Source organism: Phascolarctos cinereus, unplaced genomic scaffold (genome assembly GCF_003287225.1).
Source record: "Phascolarctos cinereus isolate Bilbo 61053 unplaced genomic scaffold, phaCin_HiC Scaffold_3;HRSCAF=262, whole genome shotgun sequence".
Classification (NCBI taxonomy): domain Eukaryota; kingdom Metazoa; phylum Chordata; class Mammalia; order Diprotodontia; family Phascolarctidae; genus Phascolarctos; species Phascolarctos cinereus.
The window spans coordinates 129,832,336-129,839,561 of NW_027555736.1; the positions used below are offsets into that span (position 1 = coordinate 129,832,336).

The following is a 7,226-nucleotide window of genomic DNA, read 5'->3' on the forward strand; positions in this document are numbered from 1 at the left end:
CCATTTTATCTTGGTGTAAGGAGTAAGATGTTGGTCTGTGCCTAGTTTCTGCCATTCTATTTTCCAGTTTCATTCCCCATCTTGGTTTTTGTGCTAATTAGTTTTTGTTAAATAATGAGTTCTTATCCCAGAAGTTGGAGTCTTTGGATATATCAAATGATAGATTACTATAGTCATTGACTATTGTGTCTTGCATACCTAACCTATTCCACTCATCTACTACTCTGTTTCTTAGGGAGTACCAAGTAGTTTTGATGATTGCTGCTTTATAACACAATTTAAGATCTGGTACAGTTAGGCCGCCTTCTCTTGCATTTCTTTTCATTAAGTTCCTTGATAGTCTGGATCTTTTGTTCTTCCAGATGAATTTTATTATTTTTTTTTCTAGCTCTATAAAATAATTATTTGGTAAGTTGATTGGTATGGAACTGAATAAGTAAATTAATTTAGGTAGAATTGTCATTTTTATTATATTAGCTGTGCCTACCCATGAGCAACTGATATTTTTCCCTTTAGATATGACTTTATTTGTGTGAAAAGTGTTTGGTAATTGTGTTCATATAGTTTCTGGGTTTATTTTGACAGGTAGACTCCCAAATATTCCCAAATAGAAAAGCATGCTTATAATATTTCTGCCTTTCTGCATTGGATTATGAGGTTTTTATGCCCTAATACATGGTCAGTTTTTGTGTAGGTGCCACGTGCAATAAGAAAAAGATATGTTCCTTTCTATACCCATTAAATTTTCTCCAGAGGTTTACCATATCTAACTTTTCTAAAATTCTGTTTACCTCCTTGACTTCTTTTTTTTTTATTTTGTGGTTAGTTTTATCTAGTTCTGAGAGGGGGAGGTTGAGGTCCTCCAGTAGTATAGTTTTTTGGATTATTTCTTTCAGTAACTCCCTTAACTTCTCCTTTAAGAATTTGGATGCTATACCACTCGGTGTGTATATGTTTAGTAATGCTATTACTTCATTGTCTATTTTTTTGCTTCAGCTGAAGCATAACATTTTCTGCTCCAGCCTTTTACCTTTACTTTGTGTGTATCTCTCTACTTAAAATGTGTTTCTTGAAAACAACATATTGTAGAACTATGGTTTTTAATCCACTCTGCTATCCACTGCTATTTTATGGGAGAGTTCATCCCATTCACATTCACAGTTATGATTACTATCTGTCTTTCTCTCCATCCTACTTTCCCCCCGTTTATGTTTTTTCTCTTTCTTTTTTCCCTTTCTCTCCTCACTAGAGTTTTGCTTTTGGCCACTTCCTACTTCAATCTGCTCCCCTCACTTCTATCAGCCCCCTCCCTTTTCTTCCCCTTTTCCCTTACTCCTTTTTTCCTCCCTTCTGTCCACCCTCTCCCTTTTATTTCCCCTTTCCACTCTTACTTCCTATAGGGTAAGTTAGATTTCTATACCTAACTGATTATGTTATTCCCTCTTTTCAGCCTAATCTGATGAGAGTAAGGTTCAGACAATGCTCATCTCCCTCCTTTCTTTCCATCTACTGTAATTGGTCTTTGTGCCTTTTCATGTGATGTAATTTACCCTTTTCTGCCTCCTCCTTTTCTCTTCTCCCAATACAATCCCTTTCTACAACTTAAATAGATTTTTATCATCACATCAAAATCATCTTATACCCATGCCCTCTATCTATGTATGCCCCATTTAAATGTCATAATAAAGATACAGTTCTCAAGAGTTTACAAGCATCATATTCCCTCATAAGGATGTAAACAGTTTGCCCTTATTGAATAATATGCTTTTTTTTTCTTTCCTGTTTATCTTTCTTATGCCTCTCTTGAGTCTTGTATTTGAAGATCAAATTTTCTGTTGAGCTCTGCTCTTTTCATCAGGAAGGTTTGGAAGTCCCTTATTTCATTGAATGTCCATCTCCTCCCCTGAAAATTTATGCCCAATTTTGCTGGGTAGTTGATCCTTGGTTGTAATCCAAGCTCCTTTGCCTTATGGAATATCATATTCTAAGTCCCCTGATCTTTTAATGTAGAAGCTGCAAGACCCTGCCTGTGGTTCCATGATATTTAAATTTTTCTTTCCGGCTATTTGCAGTATTTCCTCTATGACCTGGTACTTTTGGAATTTGGCTACAATATTCCTGAGCATTTTCAATTTGGGATCTCTTTTAGGAGATGATTGGTGGATTATTTTGGTTCTAGGAGCTCAGGGCAGTTTTCCTTGATGATTCTTGGAAGATGCTGTTCATGCTATTTTTTTTTTTTCATCATGGCTTTCAGGTGGACCAATAATTTTTAAATTATCTCTCCTGGTTCTATTTTCCAAGTCTGTTGCTTTTTCAATGAGGTATTTTAGATTTTCTTCTGTTTTTTTTTTTCATTCTTTTGATCTTGTTTGACTGATTCTTGCTGTCTCATAGAGTCATTAGCACCCTCTTGCCCAATTCTAATTCTTAACAAATTGTTTTTTTCAACTAGATTTTGTACCTCCTTTTCCATTTGGCCCATTTTACTTTTAAATGAATTCTCTTCAGTGAGTTTTGTGCCTCCTTTTCCATTTGGCCAATTCTCCCTTTTAAGGACTTGTTTTCTACAGTCAATTTTTGTCCTTCCTTTTCCAAGCTATTGACTCTCTCTTGTATACCTGTCATTTCTTTTCCCAATTATTCTTCTACCTCTCTTTTTTGACTTTTAAAATCCTTCTTGAGCTCTTCCAGAAGGCTTTTTGGGCTTGAGACCAGTTCATATTCCCCTATGAAGTTTCAGTTGTGGGTGTATTGATAGCATTGTCCTTTTCTGAATTTGTGTTTTGATCTTCCCTGTCCCACAGTAAGAATTTATGGTCACTATTCATTTCTGCTTTTTACTCATGGTGTTTGCCTATTTCCTAGCTTTTTAAGTTGAACTCTCCTGTTTGAGCACAAGGGACACTGACCCAAGCTTCTTGTGCTAGGGGCTAGGGACCTGGTCATTGGCTTTGTGTGCTGGGCTTCAGGTGCTGGCAGCTTGAGGCTATAGGGATCTGGCAGCTTACCTGGTGCTGAGCTGGGATCAGCAGCACTGAAGCTTTTGGGGTGGGGGTGGGAAGGAATCTCACCCCTGGAGGACTGCTCACCTGGGCTGCTTTGAAGCACTGGAATGTTTGGCTGTCGGAGGATGCCTGCCTGCCTGGATTATGCTTCTTGGAGTTGTGCTGAAGGACCAGGAAATTTGGCTGCTGGAGGACATCCATTGGAGCATTTTTTGTTTGTTTGTTTGTTTTACAAAGATCACACCATTGATTTACATGGGATTGGGATTGGGGTAGGGATGAGGTGCCTGTTCTCTACTATCTTGGTCTCCAACCCCAGTTCAAAAAAATGACTTGTCACCACTTCCTCCTTCAAACAGGGTTTTCTGGCATAGAGGACAAAAGGAAGAACTTGGGCAGAATGAACACAGAGGTAAGAAAGGCATAGGCTCAGAATGTAGAGGCTGAGAGCCCCCATCCCTCTTCTATCCTGTGATCTCAAAGCACTTACCAATATTCAGTAGTTGGTGTGACTATGTACATGTGTGTGTGTATATGTGTGAGTGTGGAGGGGGAGGGTGTGGTTGGGTGGTGTTCCTGCCCCTTTTCAAGGCGGCATGCTCATCCTTATTCGGCATCAAGCTTATTCTGCATACCAGCTATTCCCATCCCACCCCCAGACTGGCAAATCCCCATTTCTCTTTGGGGGAGATGGTTCTGAAACTAGAACACAGGACCCTCCTTTCTGCAACATCCTTGAGGGGCAGGGAAAAAAATCCCAGCCCCTTCTGGGACAAACTGGTCACTTCAGACCTGGACAAGCCCCTGGTGGTCTTGAGCACATGGAGAATGTCTTTGTGTCTGTGGGTGGAGAGAGGGGAGGTGAAAGGGAATGGTATCAATATCCTGTGCTTGGGGGTTATGTAGTCAACAAGGACCATTGTGGGTATTGAGAAATATCCTGTCTCCCTTCTAATTCCAATCTCTAATTAGGATTTATAAGTCCTTTCTCCTAGATTCACTCTCCACCTCAGTCTAGCAAACCACAAGTTGTCCCTACGGCTGCTGGCTTTTTCTAGCTGACTCTTTACCCCTTTTGACCTGCTCCTAGAACTGGGACATCCACTCTCTCCTCCAAGAAGCTTCTTTGTGCCTCACTCCATATCTGCAGCATTGATGTCAAGATCCCTCTCTGGCAGGATCATCCCACTTTGTTTGTGTATACTGAAAGAGTGAACCATCTCCCTCCCCAACAGGACAACAATTTCTCCTTTCCCCTCTCACAGAAAAGGCCCCAAAAGGGCTATGCACATAAACGGTGTTCAGAATAGGAGTATATACTTGGGGAACGAAAGGGGGATGTGTTATACAGACTGCCTGCTCCACCTGCACCCAGGAGACTGTTTGGAAGCATCAAAACTCAAAACCCTTCATTAGGGAGGTGGGGTAAGGTTGGAGATGGAGCTGGTGGGGAGTGTTATGGGAGGGCTCTGATAAGAAAGCTGGGGTATGACCAGAATTAGACACAACAAGATTCCAAAATTCCATGATCAATATCCCTTGAAAAATTAAACTGATCAATTAGGTCATCCCATGACTCAGTTCCATTAAAGATAAGTTATGGAGAATATGGGGGGGTAGTCAGGGATGGAGTTGTGAAACCCCCCAAAAAAGTCAAAACTGCTTAAATATCTCTTGCCAAAGGTCAGGCAGGGGCAGAATGGAGGAGAGATGTACAATTAGAACCAAGAAACTCAAGACAGAGCTATGAGGTTAGGTTGCCACGCCCCAAATGCCTCTCCCCTTACTGTCTGAAGAGGCTTGAAGACCAGAGAGACAGGGGGTGAAGGTCATAGGAGATGAGGTTATGGATTTGGAGAGGTTGGGGGGACTGTCAAAGGAACCAAATGATGTAGGGGAGGTCAGTATTTAGGTGTGCATATGTGGATGGGGGGTGGGGTGGAGGGGATGGATTCAGGGATGAGGAGGGCTGAGAGCCCAGCAGTCTCTCAATGGCTGCATTAGTATCCCTACCCGTAGCAATCAGGGCCTGCAGGTTAGCCTCTCGATTGATGAAGCCCATGGAGTTGAGCTGCTTCAGCTGTTGCTGAAATCAAATCTCTGGTGTCTGCACTTGGGAATTTCCTCCTTCAGCCAAAAGCTGAATCATTTGTTGCATCAGCTGCTGTTGAGGGCTGGTGGTGCCCCCTCCTGGAGAGGCACTAGATGGTGTGGATGGGGAAGTGATGGGGGGCTCTGGGCCGCTGCTACCTCCTGCAGGGGGAGGTGGGATCCGTGGTGCCCCAAAGTTGCTAAGGCTGGGCACCAGCCCTGGGGCCTCCGTCTGCAGCGTCTACAACCCCTGTTGAATCTGTAGCAGGGCCTACGTGGCCTGGGGGTTGGTGAGAATGGACAGCAAGTCTGGGTTCTACATCTGCTGAAGAAAGACAGGGAGCTGGAGCCTGATTTGCTCAGCAACTGGGGGTTTCCCGAAAACAATGGGGCATTCACCATCATCTGAGCAGCAAAGTCGGAGTTCTGAGCAAGTGTCTGCATCACACTTTGCATATATGGGGCAGAGATCATGTTTTGCATTAGCTGGGGATTCTCTGAAATTTGCTGGAGAAGACCTTGCATGTCAGGGCTATTAAACATCCCTGACCCCAGGCTAGCTGCATTGATCTGAAAGGTGTTGGAGACTGTTGGGTGCACCTGGTTGGTCCCTGAGCCTCTGGTGCCCTCCGCAGTGGGCCCTGGGGCCTGGGAGGTGGGGGTTGAGGGGCCCCAGGATTAGGGAGGGGCTCCCGGTTCTCAGTCCGGAGAGGTTGGGAGGAGGAGCTGTCAGAATTCCCCACCAATGAGGAGAAGGGATTGTTGCCAAACTGTTCCTGAGCAGCACTGAACATGGGCTCCTGGATGTCTGTGTACATGCAGCTCAAGGCTTTATATCCCCCAGGGATACTCTCTAGGTTGCTCAAAGCCTGGTCCTGGTTGCACATCATCTCTTGCATCGTGGCAGGGTTTTGAGCCAGTTCCATGGTCTGTCTCATTAACTCTGGGTTATTGAGCATGTGGCTGATCTCTGGATTCCTCTCTACGAGCTGCTGCATCTGTGGGTTGGCCATGATCATGTGGCATATCAGGTCAGGGTTGGACATCATGTCTTGGACAAGGGGGTTCTCCATGATCTGGGGCAGCATCTCAGGGTTGGATATCAGCTGCCTCTGCATCTGCTGTTGTAGCTCCATGAAATTAGCTGTGCCGAGGCCTAGGCTGCCCAGTCCTAGGATGCCCCCAAAGCCAGAGAGTATGGATGCAGGCCCACTAGAAGGCCTATCCCCAGCTCATGGGGTTGGACCACCTCCACTGTTCCTCTGGTTTCCACTAGCAGCATCAGGGACAGTGCTGCTTGAGGTGGATGGCTGAGAAGGGGCAGCAAGTGAAGCTGTTGTGGGGGCTGGAGCAGAAGCAGCATCTGAGGCAGAGGAAGCAGCAGTAGCAGCAGTGGCAGCAGCAGCAGGATCTTGAGCCTTCTGTGGGGTCTTGATCACCAAATGGACAGTGAGCCCATCTTTGATCCCCTGCTGATTTAATGTGTCTCCATCTTTGAGAATCTTGCCAGCAAAGATCAGGACAAGCTGGTCTTGCTGGGCCTTAAACCTCCGAGAGATCTCCTCTTTAAACTCCTTCACTGAAGCGGGATCATAGATTATGATCTCCTCCTTGTCCTTGGGGGTCTTGACTGTGACTCGGATCGGGGGCCCTGGCCCCGGCTTGCCCAGGTTCCAGCCCCAGTCCTGGCCCAGGCTACGGCTCCGGCTCCGGCCCCACTTGGCTCTGCCATGCCGCTGCTGCTGCCCTCTCATTCACCATCCTGGCCCCAGCTCCTCCTCCCCGCCCATGTTGTGGTTTTGTAAGCTGGATTCTACCAGTTCCTTTGCCTGTGCCATGGCACTTGGGGGTCCTGGTGTTGGTGCTTGCCTGCTCCATCACCCTGGGACTCAGGATCTTCCCCTGGTTTGCTGGAGTGGGGCTTGTTGCTGGCTTGCTGGGATGACACCTGTCCTCTACTACTCCCCTTCCACCACAGCAAGAATGACCTTTCCAGTTAATTCCCTATATTTACTAGGCTATGAGATTATGGCACCCCATCTTTCTGCTGGCTCAGCTCTTCCAGAGTTTTTCCTGGTTTTTAGAGGTCAGTAAGGGAGGATGGGAGTAACTTACTTCTTACTCTGC

General features: G+C 45.3%; 1 pseudogene; it reads right to left on the bottom strand.

Annotated features, from left to right (window-relative positions):
* Positions 1-4,881: 4,881 nt before the first annotated feature.
* Positions 4,882-6,831, bottom strand: LOC110192274 (ubiquilin-4 pseudogene; annotated as a pseudogene).
* Positions 6,832-7,226: the final 395 nt, after the last annotated feature.